Genomic DNA, 19,772 nt, shown 5'->3' with positions numbered 1-19,772 from the left:
AGCCGCCAGGAAGTGTCAGGAGGGGCGGTGGTGCACCACACAGTAGCACAGGAAGTGTCAAGGGGACAGGAGGTGTGGACAGAAGGTGTGTGTGGAGGTGTGAGGAGTAGCGGTGGCAATGTTTGTGGTAGGTGGTGGTGGTGGGGCTAGAGAGGCTTGGGCCACAGTTTAAGTTACATGTTGACTCAGCTGTCCAGGTGAGACCCACTGCAGGCGGCCTCTTGACGCCCACCCTCTACCTCCACCACCCACCCACCCACCCCTATACACACACACACACACACACACACACACACACAATGGCCTCCGTGGTGTGGAGGTTTGCGATAAAGACCATGAGTCAGCACGACCCCGGGGTCGGGTCCGCATGGGTTCGAATCCTAGGTGCGGCAGTTGGCCCACACCCATCCCAGGCGCTCACCCTCCAATCATGACCAGTCCACCAGTCTGATGTCACGAGAGAATAGTTCCTCGAAAGACGCAAAGATAGAACCATAAGAGGATATAACATGAAATTAAGTCTGAAATTTGCGTAGAAATCTTGAGTGGATGCCCAAGCTTGAGGTGCGGGAGCGGAGAGGCGTCCTGCGGCAACATTACCATGATTAGCAGCAGCAGTAGCAGCAGCAGCAGTAGTAGTAGTAGTAGTAGTAGTAGTAGAAGTAGTAGTAGTAGTAGTAGTAGTAGTAGTAGTAGTAGTAGTAGTAGTTCTCCCTGGAGAATCTCATGCCAACACCAGAACATGAGAATTTTTCAATTAATACTTTCCCATAGAATTCCAATGGTAGCATACCAGTACTTTCCCATAGAATTCCAATGGTAGTATACCTGTACATACTACCTGGTGCTCCTTCTTAGCTACCTTCCTGGCGGCTGTTGTACAGAGGGGAGTGGTAGACTAGAAACATGGTAAATTAATCATGTTCCACAGCAACTTAACATCGTTGTTGACCATTGGGTCAAAGGTTATTTGTCTCATATGTACTCCCATGTATTCTTATCTTCACCAGGACCAGTACCCTAACCTCACCAGGACCAGCAACCCACCCATGATAACCTCATCAGGAGCACTGATCAACCCTCACAATCTAACCTAGACCATTAACCCACCCAGTATAACCTCAACAACAACAGGAACCCGCCCTAACAACCATAGATGACCTTCACAACCTTACCAGGACCAGCAACCCACTCACACAACCTCACCAGGAGCAGTAATCTACCCCCCACAACTTCATTAGGACCAGCGTCACCTGGGTTCCAACCCACCCCACCCACCCTCATACCTCACGGCAACTTTGCCACCAACCTCATATTCCAAAAAAAATGTATATACATAACATTAGTAAATTCTCCATAGCAACGGTGAGAAATTTAGGCCACGAGCGTACACAACATTTATTTGCCGGAAGGTGTCGGTGATGACGTCAGCGATGGTATTCCTCTTGAAAATAATGTAGGGAAAAGAGAAGACACACGTTGTGTGAACACTGGCGTGAGCAGCCCCCCGACGACTGCACTGTACAGATACACTCAAGACTCCAGACGACGACGCATACGAAATGCCTCCTCCCCCCTCAAGTGGAAACACCCCAGTGTGTACAACCGTTGTGTGTGTGAGGTGACAACGACCAGGACGAGGCATGATCAGCCTCCCGTTCTAAATGAAAACCCTGGCCTCCAACTCTACACCTGAGCGTCTGGGCAACACCAATGCCCTGGGGTGTTACCTGCACATCTTGATGTTCTGTGGGAAATAGATTTGCCTCTAAACCTCAAGTACGATGCGGCGTTTTTCAACGAGTCAATACATACGACTCTGGGGTTGAAACAAGTGATCACCCCCCGACATTTTTGCTTCACACGAAACAATCAACATCGTATTTCAGTCATACACAAACCACCACCACTGCCAGTTCTACCCCACACAAACCACTATCACCAGTGCTGACACACACAAGCCACTACCACCATTACTGACCCACACAAACACCACCACCATTACTGACACACACAGACCACAATCATCGCCAATTTTGTCCACGCACATCACCACCACCATTCTAACCGCACACACCATCACCACCATTTTTGCCCCCACACACACCACCACCATCATTATCATCACTTCTGCCCCACACACCATCACCATCATTTCCCCACACCATCACCATCTTTGCCCCACACACCATCACCCTTTTTGCCCCACACCATCACCATCACCCTTTTTGCCCCACACCATCACCATCACCATTTTTGCCCCTCACACCATCACCCTTTTTGCCCCACACCATCACCATCACCATTTTTGCCCCACACCATCACCATCACCATTTTTGCCCCTCACACCATCACCCTTTTTGCCCCACACCATCACCATCACCATTTTTGCCCCCTCACACCAGCACTATTTTTGCCGTGGCACGTGCCGGGAGCGGCGCCAGAGAGTCGGCTCAATGACCCTGCCACTTCACCACAACACTGGTGAAAGGATGCAATCATGGGGTCTCCCGGCCGACGTTTCCAGGCTTCTGGCGCTTATCCCTGGAAAGTTAGGGTTCCAGGAGAGGAGCTGGAGAAGAGCCGTGGAGGGGAGGCTGCGAGTGGCTGCTCAATTTGTCCGCCTTTTGTGGTGAGGATGCGGCCATAATAGCGATTCTCCCGAGCAGGGCGCTCTCCAGGCCTCTTCCAGCTTGACCTGCCACCCATCACTACCACTGCGGCTTGTGTGGTGTGGGCAGGAGGCGTCCACGCCTGGCTGCTGCTGCTGCTGTGGGGAGGAGGCGTCCATGCCTGGCTGCTGCTTGCTGCTGCTGCTGTGGGGAGGAGACGTCCATGCCTGGCTGCTGCTGCTGCTGTGGGGAGGAGGCGTCCATGCCTGGCTGCTGCTGCTGCTGCTGCTGGTGTGGCGTGGGGAGGAGGCGTCCATGCCTGGCTGCTGCTGCTGCTGTTGCTGCTGTGGGGAGGAGGCGTCCATGCCTGGCTGCTGCTGCTGGTGTGGTGTGGGGAGGAGGCATCCATGCCTGGCTGCTGCTGCTGCTGATTGTGTGGGAAGGCGTCCACCAGCAGCTGCAGCTGCTACTGCTCCTAGTGTTCCTGGGTGACGTCCGCTACCGCCTCACGATACGTGTGAGGGTTGTTGATATGTGGCCAGCAGAGCAGTGGACACCTGAACACCCAAGATATTCAACTCGATTGGTGAAAACTGATGATGACGTCGACAACTTGTACGCATAATACGCACCGACCTTGCCTACTGTCGCTACACAAGCTCCCGGACAGAGCTGCCTGACCTGGTGACGAAACCATTCACAGGTCACACCTGCGCGCCGCAACTGGTCCACCGTAATCATCGCATTACGCAACTGTCGATAAAACCCCTCGTGTGACTTCATAAGACCTAGAATCTCGCTTCTCGGGTCAAAGGGTCAGCAGTTGGACAGTCTGGACCTTTAACGAGGGGCGGCAAGCCGAGGTCTGTGGTCTTCCACCGACGGACAATCCATTACAAACCGTAAGGTGCCATCGTCACTTACTGCCTCCGCCATGCCACTACCACCTGCGACACCCACGTAAGTAAGCACCTACCACCACTGGAAACGTCCGCCGTGTGATCCCATCTACCACTGGAAACGTCCGCCGTGTGATCCCACCTACCACTGGAAGCGTCCGCCGTGTGATCCCACCTACCACTGGAAACGTCCGCCGTGTGATCCACCTACCACTGGAAGCGTCCGCCGTGTGATCCCACCTACCACTGGAAACGTCCGCCGTGTGATCCACCTACCACTAGAAATGTCCGCCGTGTGATCCCACCTACCACTGGAAAAGTCCGCCCTGTGATCCCTGGCTTATAACAATCCTGTAGGGATTCTGTGATGCCTTAACTCATATACTACGACGTTCTCCCTTCGGCAGGAATCACGTGGGATATCGCCACCACCTGTATCGGGACGCAGCTCGTACCTCAGGACCTGTGGTCATGCCCTCTGCAGCACAGACAACAATATGGCAGCCGCCCACTCGCTCAGCACCTCAGGAACGCCTCCTCCCTCCTGTAAACGCTCCACGAGACCCGGAAACTACGCACATCTCTCACGCAACGTCTGTCCAGCTTCCCACACCCACAACAACGCCACGGGAACCCTGCTGACCCTATTTCCCTTCACCTCGCCTCACCTTTCTCTCTAATCATAATCCTGTACCACACGTAGCAGGTCCTCACCTCTGTATTTGCCCAATACAGAACAAATTTTCACCTCCGAACGCAAGCACACATACCTGTACACCCTCTCACCATGTGTGAACTGTTTACGTCTCATGAGGCGGATTTCCTCCGTTAAACATATCGTCCATTGTAAACTTTAAGTAAACTAAATTATCTAAACCATCAACAGACACTGTCGAGGATAACCTCACCATCAATCGACCGTCGAGGATAACCTCGCCATCGGCGGTCACCGTCGGGAATAACCTCACCATCAGCGGTCACCGTCGGGAATAACCTCACCATCAGCGGTCAGTCGGGGATAACCTCACCATCAGCGGTCACTGTCGGGAATAACCTCACCATCAGCGGTCACCGTCGGGAATAACCTCACCATCAGCGGTCACCGTCGGGAATAACCTCACCATCAGCGGTCAGTCGGGGATAACCTCACCATCAGCGGTCACCGTCGGGGATAACCTCGCCATCAGCGGTCACTGTCGGGGATAACCTCCCCGTCAACCGTTACGTTCCATCTGAGTCCAGCAGTGAGTAAAGAAAACGAGTAAGTTTGTGGCCGTGAGGAAACGTTAGGTATGGGAGGGTGTGGCGCGGGCGGCCACACTGCTGAAGTCCCGGCGTCGCGACCTCTGTACCTGCTCAGCCCCTTGACCACGACGACCATACGACCCTCCAGCACGACCTCTGTACCTGCTCAGCCCCTTGACCACGACGACCATACGAACCTCCAGCACGACCTCTGTACCTGCTCAGCCCCTTGACCACGACGACCATACGACCCGCCAGCACGACCTCTGTACCTGCCCAGCCCCTTGACCACGACGACCATACGACCCGCCAGCACGACCTCTGTACCTGCTCAGCCCCTTGACCACGACGACCATACGACCCTCCAGCACGACCTCTGTACCTGCCCAGCCCCTTGACCACGACGACCATACGACCCTCCAGCACGACCTCTGTACCTGCTCAGCCCCTTGACCACGACGACCATACGACCCGCCAGCACGACCTCTGTACCTGCTCAGCCCCTTGACCACGACGACCATACGACCCTCCAGCACCACATGATGATGATGACCCCTGTGTATAACGGCACGATCTCGCAAATAGTCTGACCTTCAAGGGTCTGGTTGAAGGCCAGACCATCACACTCACGGGGTCGTTATGATGGTCAAGGACTGATGTGCTGAGTGTATAAGGTTCAGGTTTGGCACCTCACAACGCTGTGATCAATTTCATCGTGAACACGTCCACTGAAACCAGAGGAGTGACGACACCATTCTATATCAAGAAACCTCATTCATGTAATACATGACCTTACAGTTATCTTTCATCTCGGAGAGACTATTATAAAGTATTTAAAAGCACCACCAAGACGTGGTTGAAGTTTATATCACAAATTCTTTATATATAAACGGTTAATTCTACATCTCAGCTGTGGTGGTTGTGCCTCAACCCTGACGGTATAGTGGGATGGTAAACACATGGGGGAATCCAGACAGGAGTCGGTGAGGACGCGTCGCTTCATCCCGGGTAATAAATCCATCTAGTCTTGACAATCCTCCACGCGCCAGATCTATGGCTTCAGAGTGTTTGTGTATTTGAGGCCCGGCGCCACACACACACACACACACACACACACACACACCGCCGCTAAATGCCGCCTTATTCAAACAATAATTGGACTTAAATGGAGTTTGGATGTAACTCGATTACAATAACAATGGGCAGCCGCTTCCCGCCTCTTGAGCGCGTTGCCACATGCCGAGCCGACGACGATTACTTCTCTCTCTCTGTACGTAATATATCAACCCTTCATAACCCCCCCGGGCACAGCCTAGAAACAAAATGTAATGGTGTCTCGAGATTTCAAGAGGTGGCAGGACTGTTTCTGAAGAATGGTGCGGACGACACAAGGGTTGCAAGACCTGGCGAGCCTTGGCAACGAGTTGGCGGAGCGCCGTCAAAGTATTAGGCGAAGCTGTGGGGAGTTAGCTGTATGTATCAACACCCTATTGTCTGGCCATCACACGCTGGGCTGTCCCTCAATGTGTGGCAGACGGCGGCGGCCTACCTCACCCCAGCCTCACACACACTCTACAACACCCACACCCACACCTTCCACGTCGCAAACGTACTCTTGTGCACAATACACACTCGGCCGTGTGCGAATCCGTCCATACCTTTTCACATGATCATATCCCAGCTTTCAAGTGTAGAGACAAGGGAACATTTACGAATCTCTTCATGTCCTATCACCCTGCATTCATACACCGGTGAAACACATCCACTGTCCCCATGTACCCACACAAAACCGTCCGACATACACTTCAACCCATACAGTAGCAGGAAACATTCATATACTCAACTAATACTAACATACACTAAATACATCAACACCAAACACTCGCACAGGATCACACAGCGCCAACCTCCACACACCACCACCACTACCACCACTCCAGACTGCCATAACACCTCACACAAACTATCTCCTGGCAAACGTTGCAGTGGCTTTCAAGTTCCAGCTTGATGGAATAGCCTGATAACAGTTCACATTATGCATTAGGCCCGCACGAGAATATGTCTCAAGACTTTACAAAGAAGGTCCTGTGTGTGAGAAGAACTTGCAAGTCAATATCATCCCTGACCTGTCGCTAGGAGTCCCACAGTAGGAGTGTAGTTGAGGAGACAGACTGTCTGAGGGCAAATATCAAGAGTAGCTTTCAAGAATATGGATATGGAAATAATCAACAAGCTGTTCATATCCTACAAAAAAAAAAAAAAACGCCAGTAGTAAAACACTCTTCTCAAGTTTGGTCAACGACGAAGCACAAAGAGCTAATAGAGAAGGTCTAGATGACAGAAACACTGATGGTGCCAGAAACCAGACGGGTGGAGTGAGTATCACAGCTAGGTCACTGGGTCCTCCCGGAGTGCCAGAGATGATGTTTCGAGAGGAGGACAGAGGCCAAACGTGCCCATTTGCCAGCGAAGTCAGAAGACCCTACAGGGTCCGGAAGGGTACTACATGTCTACCGGGAAGGCTCGGGGGTAACCATGAAGGTCGGAGGTGTTGAGGAAGTGGTCGTGGCGATCAGGAACTTTAATATGTTGGGTGTAGGATCATTTGTGCCACACGGCTTAGGAGGGAGAGAGAAAGGACCTTCATTCCACTGGGATCATTCCGAGCCGAGTTCAACCATTGCAGCCTACTCTGAAACCCCAGCACAGATGACTTCATCACATGCGTGCAAAGAGAAGACCATCTCGAGGCAGGAGGTCATATATACATAATGACAGGCGTACACAAGGGGACGAACTGGGGGAATATTAGAAATCTGGGAGAGTCAAGATGCACAAGGTGATCAGTAACCATAATAACGACAAACACAACCCCCTGGAGTGGACGCAACGGCAGATATCAAAGTAAGAGATCTGTTATCAAAGTAAGAGATCTGTTATCAAAGTAAGAGATCTGTTATCAAAGTAAGAGATCTGTTATCAAAGTAAGAGATCTGTTATCAAAGTAAGAGATCTGTTATCAAAGTAAGAGATCTGTTATCAAAGTAAGAGATCTGTTATCAAAGTAAGAGATCTGTTATCAAAGTAAGAGATCTGTTATCAAAGTAAGAGATCTGTTATCAAAGTAAGAGATCTGTTAGTGAAGAGAAAAGGTAGCATTGGACACTTGTGTATCCGAGATATCAAGTGAGGAAGAGAAGAGAAAGTGTGGTGTACCTCCATGTGTGGGGACATGCAAGTAAGTGGAAATATTTAGAGTTAAGATTAAAGTGTCATGTGAGCTGCATTCTCTTAAGTGTTATGTGCGTTATGGATGGGATGAATATGTGTTTACGGACTAAATGTCACCAATCTATGTGTAGCTTAGGTAGAAAGACAGCAACATGGACCAGGGAGGGATACGTGATAGCCACTGCAATACTGCCTCTCTGCACTACCGTCACCAAACCCACAAACACCCAGGCAGTAGTGCCTCCCTGGTCTGCACCTGCCTTCCATCAAATACCCGTATTGGTGACTACGAGTCACCAGCTGTGGTGGTGACCAGCAGTAGGCACCAGCTGGGGTGGTGACCAGCAGTAGGCACCAGCTGTGGTGGTGACCAGCAGTAGGCACCAGCTGTGGTGGTGACCAGTAAGTAAGTACCAGTTGTGGCGACGGTCACCAGGCACAGCTGCTGGCCCCGGCGGTAGCCACAGGACGTGGGAGGAGGAACCAACAAGAGCAGCTGGCGCCGCAGACGACCAGAGGAGACTTCCATATAGGCAAGGTAGGAGTGGGCGGCGGAGGAGGCGGGCTGTGGGCGGCGGAGGGAGGGAGACGTGCCGGGCCAGGCCGCCCGGGGATGAGCCAGGCTGGAGCACCTGGTGAGGGCTGTTGGGCCCACCGTCCGGGTACACAGCCAAACTTGATTATTCACTACTCGGCCACGTTTACTGACAACACCTTCCACGCCGCCCCCACCGCCCACCCTCACACACGCCCCCCCACACACACGAACGCTCTTCAGAGAACGGGAAAATTAAGTGTAAATACTGATTTACAGACTTGATTTACTGATTTACAGACTTGACAACCTTACGTAAGTATACTTCCAGGTACATGACAACGCTGCACATATATATACATACTATGCCACACATGCGACACTTGATCATAAATACAATAGCAAACACTTGACATCTTCCCACGACACCAACCTCACCAGCGTCACCTCCTGCCACCAGAGATCCCTCGTCCCAGAGGTGCAATTCGACACCACAGGATCGAGTCCATCTAAGGTACAAGAGTAGCCTCATCCCAACCATTACAGACACCATCAGTAATGCTAACAGTACCATCTAAGTAATATCATGGGTGATAACTGTTCATAACTTGCCATTGTGTAAATCACCACCGTGCGTATCTTCTGTATTTTCTCTATCTTCAACCTTTGGCTTTGAGTATATGAATATACAGTTAATCTTCATTATTATCATTATCATTATTATTATTATTATTATTATTATTATTATTATTATTATTATCATTATCTTTATTATTATCATTATTATTATTATTATCATTATTATCATTATTATTACTACTACAATAATAATAATAATAATAATAATAATAATAATAATAATAATAATAATAATAATGATAATAATTACTACTATCATTATTATTATTATTATTATTATTATTATTATTATTATTATTATTATTATTATCATTATTATCATTATCATTATTATTATCATTATTACTGTCATCTAATAAAACAATTGACCCTTGAAGGAGTTAAGCCTCAAGGGTGGCACCGTTGTGGTCCAATATGGCACCGTCGTGGTCCAATATGTCACCGTCGTGGTCCAATATGGCACCGTCGTGGTCCAATATGGCACCGTCGTGGTCCAATATGGCACCGTCGTGGTCCAATATGGCACCGCCGTGGTCCAATATGGTACCGCCGTGGTCCAATATGGCACCGCCGTGGTCCAATATGGCACCGTCGTGGTCCAATATGTCACCGTCGTGGTCCAATATGGCACCGTCGTGGTCCAATATGGCACCGCCGTGGTCCAATATGGCACCGTCGTGGTCCAATATGGCACCGCCGTGGTCCAACATGGCACCGTCGTGAGTCCAATATGGCACCGTCGTGCTCAAGGGATTAAACACAACATAAGAGGCAGCACAGCAGACACCTACATACGAGATGGCATCATCTGGTGGGCCCAGCTGGTGGGCCAGCTGGGAGTTGTTCTGAGTAAAGATAATAAAACTTCACCAGTCAGTAAAGCGTTCCAGCTGGGAGTTGTTCTGAGTAAAGATAATAAAACTTCACCAGTCAGTAAAGTGTTCAAGTCTACGTGCGGGGTGACGGGGGCGGGGTGGGGTATAATCAAATAGAGCGAGTGAACGTGATCAAAGTTGGAGGGAGCGAAGCCAATAAGCAACTTTATCACAAAAATTGATAATGAAAGTTTGTAGAACAAATTAATGAGGCTACCGAACACTTTATCTTCACACTGTTATACACCGTTCACGTCTTTCATCAGGCATGGTACGTGATCTGGTGTGACAGTAGCGGGGAGAGAGAGAGAGAGAGAGAGAGAGAGAGAGAGAGAGAGAGAGAGAGAGAGAGAGAGATGAGGAGGAGGTGCTGGGAGAGGACATACATAGGTGGTGGCACGACGGACAGACACCCTCCGTCCACCCCAAGGGTCGTACCCTCACCCTTACAGGTCGTACTCGTGGTCCGTACCGTACCGTCGTGCTCAAGGGTCGTACTGTGGCATTTGGGGCGCTGTGATATCGACGGCGGATTGTGGAGGAAGTGTGACCCAACTCCTGGTGGTGCTGGAGGTGGTAGTGGTGCTGGCGATGGTGGTGGTGCTGGCGATGGTGGTGGTGCTGGCGATGGTGGTGGTGCTGGCGATGGTGGTGGCGATAATGATGGTGGTGGTGGTGGTGAACGTATACAGCTTGTGGTGGGAACACACCAGGTAGTGTGGTGGCGGCGGGCAGGTCACTGGTGTAAGACGTGGCCGGTGGTGGAGGAGGAGCATGATGGACTGGACGTTGTGTGTTGTGGTAGAGGGATGCGAGCAGCCAGGCAAGGCTGGGGGGGGTGTGTGTGCATCAGGGCACAAGTGTGCGAGGCTTCTCTAGTCTGGCCACCACACTTAAAAGGACAAAGAGCTGGTAGAGAAGGTCCGAAGGAGGACAACAAGGATGGTACTTTTCCCTCAGGTTTTCCACGTCCTCGATCGCATCAGGGTGTTGCTACGGTGGTGACCCTCAACACGTACTACAATAACAAACCGGTTATAATAACCTTTTCTTTACCCACTACTGCTATCTTTCGGTGACTGGTAAACGTTTATTCCAGTACGCCTCTGGAATCTATGGAAAGTTCGATTGAACCCTCCCAATCAATTTGTAGTACACTTTAATTGTATATTTGTGACAGAGGAAGAGGGGGAAAAAAAAACCTATCACTTGTGAGCAATGCCAAAGACAACGACATTTGTTGGCAGCAAAATAACTTTATATCGTGCGATTATTGTCTTTCGCGTCAGTGTATTATGAACGATACACAAAAAGCGCCATTGTGTCCACTCACTTTGGGGGCGGAACAAAGGTCACATGTGCCAGAACCCCACGACGCCAACTTCCCCGCTCGAAATTACATTCACAAAAGGGTTTCTCCAACGATTTACCTCTGTCTAACAACAACGGAGGAGGAGGGGAAAAAAATCATCATTAACTCCAGTTTATTCCTATTCCATCCTCAATAACCGGGACGACCTAAAAGTGAGAGCAACAACGGAAAGGACAAGAAAATAGTAGACACTAGAGTTCCTTAATGGCGAGCGTTGGTGACGGTGAGCTGGCAACCCTTGAAGACCCCCCCCCCTCCCCCCCCAGGCCCTCCCTCCCTGGTGGTGGTGGTGGAGGGAGGAGGGAGGAGGGAGAGGGTGGTGGTGTCGGCCCGGACTTCAAAGCAGCGATCCCATATTGGCGGCCATTGAGAGATGATGACTTTATTGAAACTTTTTACCATATGGGCGTGCGATGAGCGGCTTCAGTCACGCGGGGGCCCGAGTGCTGAGGTGGCTACACTGTAGCGAGAATATAGGAGGGAAGGAAAGGGGGGGTAGGGTAAGAGGAGAGGGAGATGGGAGGATGGCGGCTCGGGTAAGAGGGATGGAAAGAGAGGCAGGGAAGGAAGGTAACGTGTTATCACACGGCATGGAAGGAAGGTAACGTGTTATCACACGGCATGGAAGGAAGGTAACGTGTTACCACACGGAGCGGGACGCATGGAGGAGAATGGCACTGCTGGAACAGTGAGTGCCTGGCAGAAGAGGAAGACGAGGAGACGAAAGGATAATCCTGAAGACAGAGTGAGTAGGAGGCTGTGAGGGTGAGGCAAGCCAGGGGAAACATAGACCAGGATGAGAGAGGCACTCACAGACGGGGACACTTCTGCGGCCCGACCACACACACACACACACACACACACACACACACACACACCACCGGCAATGGTGTACGTGGATCCTCCTGGAAATCATAGGAATGATCAAAATCAGCAAGTCTTGTCTAACCAAGGGCCCCCCCCACACACACACCACCCCGTGGTTTGCCAAGGCCGCTTTAGATGCCCTGGATCAGTCTACTGACAAGACGTCGCCCCCTGTATACCATAATGTTCCAATTTATTCCATCCCACGCACGCCTTTCACCTCCCTGCATGTTTATCATTATTGTTATTACTATTATCATTATCATAATTATCATCATTAGCATTATTAACCAAACTGACCTCAAGGGGACTCCTGAAATGTTACACACCCTACCTCCGCTGGAAGACACATTGGCAATATATGAGGTGGTTACTTCCCTCTGAAAAACTCTTCAGGTTTAGTTCTTCCCCTCGCTGTTTACTCACTCTTCCCACCCGTTGTTCTGGTTCAGGAAGGCACGGCCGGACATGCACGGTAAAGAGAACATTCAACGTCGGTCTGTAACGGAATTTGTGATTACCGGAGTCCAAAGGGTCAAGATGTTCCTTCATTGACCGAGAAATGACTAGTAAAAGTAATTTCCAGCCATCAAAATAGTACTGTATCTGTCACCTATGTCATAGGCTGACTGCATTATCAAGAACATAGTTATTGGGAAAGATATGAGAGGGTAGAGAGTTTGTGTAGGGAAAGATACAGTTATCAAAATGGCCCACCCTTGAGTGGCCAACGGCCATACAGTAATAATGTGACGCAACAGCTTGTCTAGTATTGCGTGGTATAGCTAACGGTGCGGGTACACAAGCAGCCAGCTCTTAAGAAGCAAAGACCAAAGTAATACCTATAAGAAGAGGGAAAGTGAACCAACATTGCGGCTAGCGTTAAACTAAAGAAAATGGATTGAGGTAACAAGGGTAATTAGGATTCAACAATGGCAGTGCTAAGGCAACGGATATTAAAATATTCATTCAACACAAGCTTCGGCTCCTGTTTCCTGGGGCTTTTCAGAACACTTAAATCCAATGCTGACGATTGCAGGGCTTAAAAAATATCTGAAATTTTCTTTGTTGATAATGGAACGGTGGCATTGGGGTGTTTTCAAGATGGCGAGAACATGAGCTTCAGTAACTGCTTGGTTTAATGAATCGCGCGCGCGCTTGTGTGTGTGTGTGTGTGTGTGTGTATGTGTGTGTGTGTGTGTGTGTGTGTGTGTGTGTGTGTGTGCTCTCCTCCTCATCTTCGTCTCCATCAACGTGATCAGAAAGACTTCGGGGAGGCTTCCTGATGCAGGATGCGCTCCAGCTACAGCACGCAAGTGCCAAGTGATGAACGTAACGTAAGTAGACTGGAAATCTATAAACTCAAGACTAAAAAGACAAAACGAACATATTGTTCATACAGACTGATCCCACCTGGACTGGAATTCGTCCTGATCAAGTGTGACCACTCCCTCGTGAGAGAGAAACTGTGAGGTTGATGATTGGTTGGGTAGAGTGACTGGCTGTATGGGTTTTACTGCCAGGGGTCACCGAGATCGCCAACGTCAAGCAACGTTCTCTCCATCCTAAAAAAAAAAAAGAAACCTCAACACCTGAAAGTGTTGAGGAGGAGGATTCTAAACCCCATGTACCATCTCATTCTATATATATATGTGTGGCCCATCAAGAGAGGAGGGTGAGGGTGGTGAGGCAAGGTATGACACCTTCACAAAATGATATGTTTTATATCTAGTGATACTTACTTTTTTCTTAATACACGAGTTATGCAATGACTCATGGAGGACAATTGAGTCATATGACGGGATTTTCTTGTTCTCTCTCTCTCTCTCTCTCTCTCTCTCTCTCTCTCTCTCTCTCTCTCTCTCTCTCTCTCTCTCTCTCTCACCTCAGATTATCTAAACAAAATTAGCCTTTATCTTGCAGAAAACAATCCGTGGATATTCTAAACACACTGTTCATCAAAGTTAATATATGTTTAATAAAGGTTTAATATAACTAGTTTATAAAACAGGGTCTTATATTTTTCTATCACCACGCTTGCTGCACTCATCCTAAGTCTAACCTTATTAACAGCATGTATTTGTACATTTTATTGACCCAGTTACTGATAGCGCACAGTATTTACCAGCGCCCGTCGTAAAGAATAAACATGTTCCTCATAACATGTTCCTCATATATATATATATATATATATATATATATATATATATATATATATATTTTTTTTTTTTTTTTTTTTTCAAACTATTCGCCATTTCCCGCGTTAGCGAGGTAGCGTTAAGAACAGAGAACTGGGCCATTGAGGGAATATCCTCACCTGGCCCCATTCTCTGTTCCTTCTTTTGGAAAATTAAAAAAAAAATTGAGAGGGGAGGATTTCCACCCCCCGCTCCCTTCCCCTTTAGTCGCCTTCTACGACACGCAGGGAATACGTGGGAAGTATTCTTTCTCCCCTATCCCCAGGGATAATATATATATATATATATATATATATATATATATACTTTTTTATCACACTGGTAACACACACACACACACACACACGGCCTAAGCCTAAGCTTGGTGTGTGTGTGGTGTGTGTGTGTGTGTGTGTGTGTATGTGTGTGTGTATGTGTGTGTGTGTGTTAGCAATATGATACAAAAGTACCTTGTCTGATGTTTACTGGTATACACGTGAATCAACACAAGACCAATCCTCAAGTCACAACACACACGCCTCGGCTCAGATCAAGCCGGGTGCTTCACAAGACAGGTAACTAAGGAGAGGCAAACAGATGAGGAAAGAGACGCGACAACAGAGACATGAGAGAGAAGATGTGGAATGAGAACAGAGACATGAGAGAAAGATGTGGAATGAGAACAGAGGCACGAGAGATAGAGGAGGACCGAGAACATACGTTGATGAGGAGAAATGAGATCCACGAGACCCCGCAAAAATTTCATCTTCCTCTGAACATCGCAACGCACAGGAAACACTTCGTCACTCCCTAATGTCGCACAAATTTTGGTGTCACACGGGCAGAGCAGTGGTAGGTGTGAGGGGGCGGCTAGGTGGGCGGGGAAGGGCCTGCTGGTGGGTGGGTGGGTGGGGAGTGGAGGTAACATTGCAGCAGAACAAAGGTTAGATTAGCCGGCGGTAATCCTGCCAGGCCAGGGCTGCCAGCCTCACACTCACTAATTACTGCAGGTCGGGGAGGGCGCTTGTGGGGCTGCTAGTACAGGACTTCCCAGGACAGGTGGCGTGCAGGAGTGGACAGGTGGTGGTGTGAAGGAGGGGGACAGGTAGCGGTGCAGGAGGAGACAGGTGGTGGTGTGCAGGAAGGGGCAGGTAGTGTGGAGGATGGAACAGGTGGTGGTGTGCAGGAGGAGGCAGGTGGCGGTGCGGGGGTAGAGTATGTGGTATGCAGGGGAGGGGGTAATTCAGACTGGATGCGGTTCACTGTGGCTGGGATGAAGCTGTTCCTGAAGCAGTACAGCCGAGTTCGACCCTGCAACTCGAGGACGAAGGGTCTCTCAACGAGGTGGGTGAGTGAGCTGGGCGAGGACGGTGAAGCAGGCTTCATTCCCGACTCTCAGACGAGGCCAAGCGGTTGTGTGGTGTCCCTCCGTGTGCTGGTCAGTCGTCAGTATGGGCCAGTGAGAGGAAGAAACACCCGGACCCGCTTCCTTGCATAAGCCCCGCTACTTCATTTCCTCAAAAGATACAAGGACCCTCAGAGAGATTAACCAACACATCATCAAATCGGGTCAAAGGAAACGACCGGGATCCGTGGGAGATACAAAATCCTACCCAGCGTTGCGAGATGCAAGCCATCCCACAACTGAAGCAGGTCTGAGGGCTGGCTGTCCGCCTGAGACGGTGTGTCATCCCACGAACGACAGACACGATACATGTACGTACGAACAGTCAGTAACGGACCACAACAAGTACCATGAGAATTTACCACATCCTGATGTACAGAATTCAAGGTTTCTCATCCTATGTTCTCTGTGTTTCATACAGTTTTTGACATGAAAAAAAAAGGTAAATCAGCTTTGGACGAAGATTGAATGTAGTGTTTCCTGCAGGAGAGAAACAACGCCAGACAGGGTGTAATATCAACCCACTGGGGTCTGACTAAGACCCTTTGTGACCCCCTGTCATCCTTCTGCGCTACCGCTCCCAGGATGAGGCATGGGGTACACTATAAATCTGTCGGGGTTACCGGCATTAAATTCACATTAGGAGGGGGCGGCGGGAGGGCCAGGGCGAGGCACACACACCCCGAGCCACGCCTGGACCAACACCTACTCAACCACCGCTGGAGAACTGACTCGACCTGATGTGCTCACACCTAGCTAGCCACTCTTAATCCCACGGCACGTCCAGCTTCGTCACCTTCCGCTCAATTTCATTCTCTTTATTTCTTAATAAGTAAGAGCGGAAAAAGTTCATTTTTTGAGAGAGAGAAAGAAAAAAAAAAGAGGAATAAATTTAACAAAGCCTGATTACACTTAAAACTAATTGCGTTGGATGTTTAGCGAGATATAATAATACAGCAGTAATGTCTCCCTTGGCTCGTGCTGCTATAACGTTAACCCATGAGACGAAGCTCTTGCCATCCTCTCGCGCCACTTATCACAACCTTTGCTACACACTCAAGCTCTCTCTCTCTCTCTCTCTCTCTCTCTCTCTCTCTATATATATATATATATATATATATATATATATATATATATATATATATATATATATATATATATATATATATATTCCTTTTCATCCACAGGGAAATGAAACACGATAAGTTCCCTAACCTAACCTGGGGATAGAAAAGAATCTACTTGATCACGCGCTCAATTGTGATCTTTTCCAACAGACACACAGACACAGACACACAGACACAGACACACACACACACACACACACACACACACACACACACACACATATATATATATATATATATATATATATATATATATATATATATATATATATATATATATATATACATATAAATATATATATATATATATATATATATATATATATATATATATATATATATATATATATATATATATATATATGCCTCCTGCCCCTAGAGTCATTTCTATCCTTGCGAGGCTCGTGCAACACTCACGTAGCTGTACAGGTCCACCGGTTAGGGCCACAGGTCATACAGTGTCCAGGGAGAGCATGACGACTGAGTAACAAGAGCTCGGTGTCTTCTTTATGTCAGCTGCCTCGTCGTCGTGAGCACGGAGGGTCATGGGACATGCCGAAACTGTGCCTGTAATGCTGTGGTGATGGATGGTGTCCAGAGAGCAAGCGGGGGGGCGTGTGACTCGCAGTCGTCTGGGGAGTGTGGTTTCTGATGGCCGTATGTTCTGGCAGGTTAAAAGTGGGCGACTGAGTTGGGAGGTCGGTTGTTTAGTGTTTGTTCGGATATTTCAGTGTGTATGTGGGATATTTCAGTGTGTATGTGGGATATTTCAGTGTGTATGTGGGATATTTCAGTGTGTATGTGGGATATTTCAGTGTGTATGTGGGATATTTCAGTGTGTATGTGGGATATTTCAGTGTGCATGTGGGATATTTCAGCGTGTATGTGGGATATTTCAGTGAGTATGTGGGATATTTCAGCGTGTATGTGGGATATTTCAGTGTGTATGTGTTTTGTCAGTGTTTATTTACCGGGGTAGGAGGAGCCGTGAGTATAATTTACTGAAGTGTGAGGCAGGGGTAATTTTTTTCTAAGTGGGTGTTGATACTTTACAATGCCAGTGTTTTGCGTGGGATGGGTCTGGTGCTGTTGCACAGAACAGAGAACGGAGTTCGTTGAAGCGGCACTGTAATCAGGAAGAATCTTTGTCTCATACTGAATGTGGGTGAGAGTAAGTCTGTGCTTGCTAGGCAGCCGGTGACTGTTCTCAGTGCGATATCTTACGTGGTTCGCACCTTCGTTCCACTTGCCTTTGAGAAGGAGGAAGACCAGGCATGTGAGGTGGAGTTTACAGACAAGCAGATGAACTGATGGTATCTGAGGCTGAGGGATTCACATTTTTTTTTCTACCGCGAGTGAAAAGTCACCTCCGGCGAGGCTGTCTGTATCTTTGGGAATACAATCTTGTCAAAGGCCTTTTCACTCTAAAGGAGTCTACATTTCCCTGCAACAAAGCCTTGGGCTGCACGAGCCTTTGGAAATATCTTGGGATAACACCTGATTATTTCATAGGAAACAGTCCCTGGATACTAATAATAATAATAATAATAATAATAATAATAATATGTATATATATATATATATATATATATATATATATATATATATATATATATATATATATATATATATAGATATATATATATTATCCCTGGGATAGGGTAGAAAGAATACTTCCCACGTATTCCCTGCGTGTCGTAAAAGGCGACTAAAAGCGGAGGGAGCGGGGGGGGGCTGGAAATCCTCCCCTCCAGTTTTCAATTTTCCAAAAGAAGGAACAGAGAAGAGGGCCAAGTGAGGATTTTCCCTCTATGGCTCAGACCTCTGTTCTTAACGCTATCTCGCTAACGCGGGAAATGGCGAAATTGCATGAAAAAAATCATATATAATATATATATATATATATATATATATATATATATATATATATATATATATATATATATATATATATATATATATCATATAAAGTTTTTTTTTTCATAAAAGACTGATCCTCGTTCTCTTTCCAGTTTCATTTCCTGAAAAGTTACAATAGCCAAGTTTTATTTTCCATTTAAATATATACAAATTCTTTTGCCTTATAAGAGAGGATACCTCGCAGGCAGTGTTACAATTTTATATGATGATCTTCCCGGAGCACTTCGCCTTCCAGCCCCGAGAGCTGACCCCCTGATGGCGGAGCCCTGGCCGCCAGGGACGCGAGACGCGGCCCAACTGGTCCAGAACCCGAGTGTCTTGGCCGTCGCTCGGCCAGCTCGGCCGCCCACCTGGCCTCAGGCCAACCTCCCTAGAACACCATCGGCAACTTCTGGAGGGGTCAGCTCTAATGATTACCTTAACCCTTAAACCCCTCGAGCATTACCGGTATGACCACTTTGAGCACAACGGGACGATCCTCGAGCACAACGGAACGATTCTCGAGCACAACGGGACGATCCTCGAGCACAACGGGACGACCCTCGAGGACAACGGGACGATCCTCGAGCACAACGGAACGATCCTCGAGCCCAACGGGACGACCCTCAAGGACAACGGGACGATCCTCGAGCACAACGGGACGATCCTCGAGCACAACGGGACGACCCTCGAGCACAACGGGACGATCCTCGAGCACAACGGAACGATTCTCGAGCACAACGGGACGACCCTTGAGCACACCGGTTCGACCCTTGAACACAATGGTCTCGACCTTCGAGCACGACGACAAGTGTGACTTTCAATTTGATTGCGCGCGACCTTTGAGCTGATCCTCAACTCCTCCTCCTCCCGCCGTCCGAGCCATCAG

This window comes from Panulirus ornatus, chromosome 58, assembly GCF_036320965.1.
Source record: "Panulirus ornatus isolate Po-2019 chromosome 58, ASM3632096v1, whole genome shotgun sequence".
Lineage (NCBI taxonomy): Eukaryota > Metazoa > Arthropoda > Malacostraca > Decapoda > Palinuridae > Panulirus > Panulirus ornatus.
The sequence above is the reverse complement of the archived record's forward strand: the minus strand, read 5'-3'. Positions refer to the sequence as shown.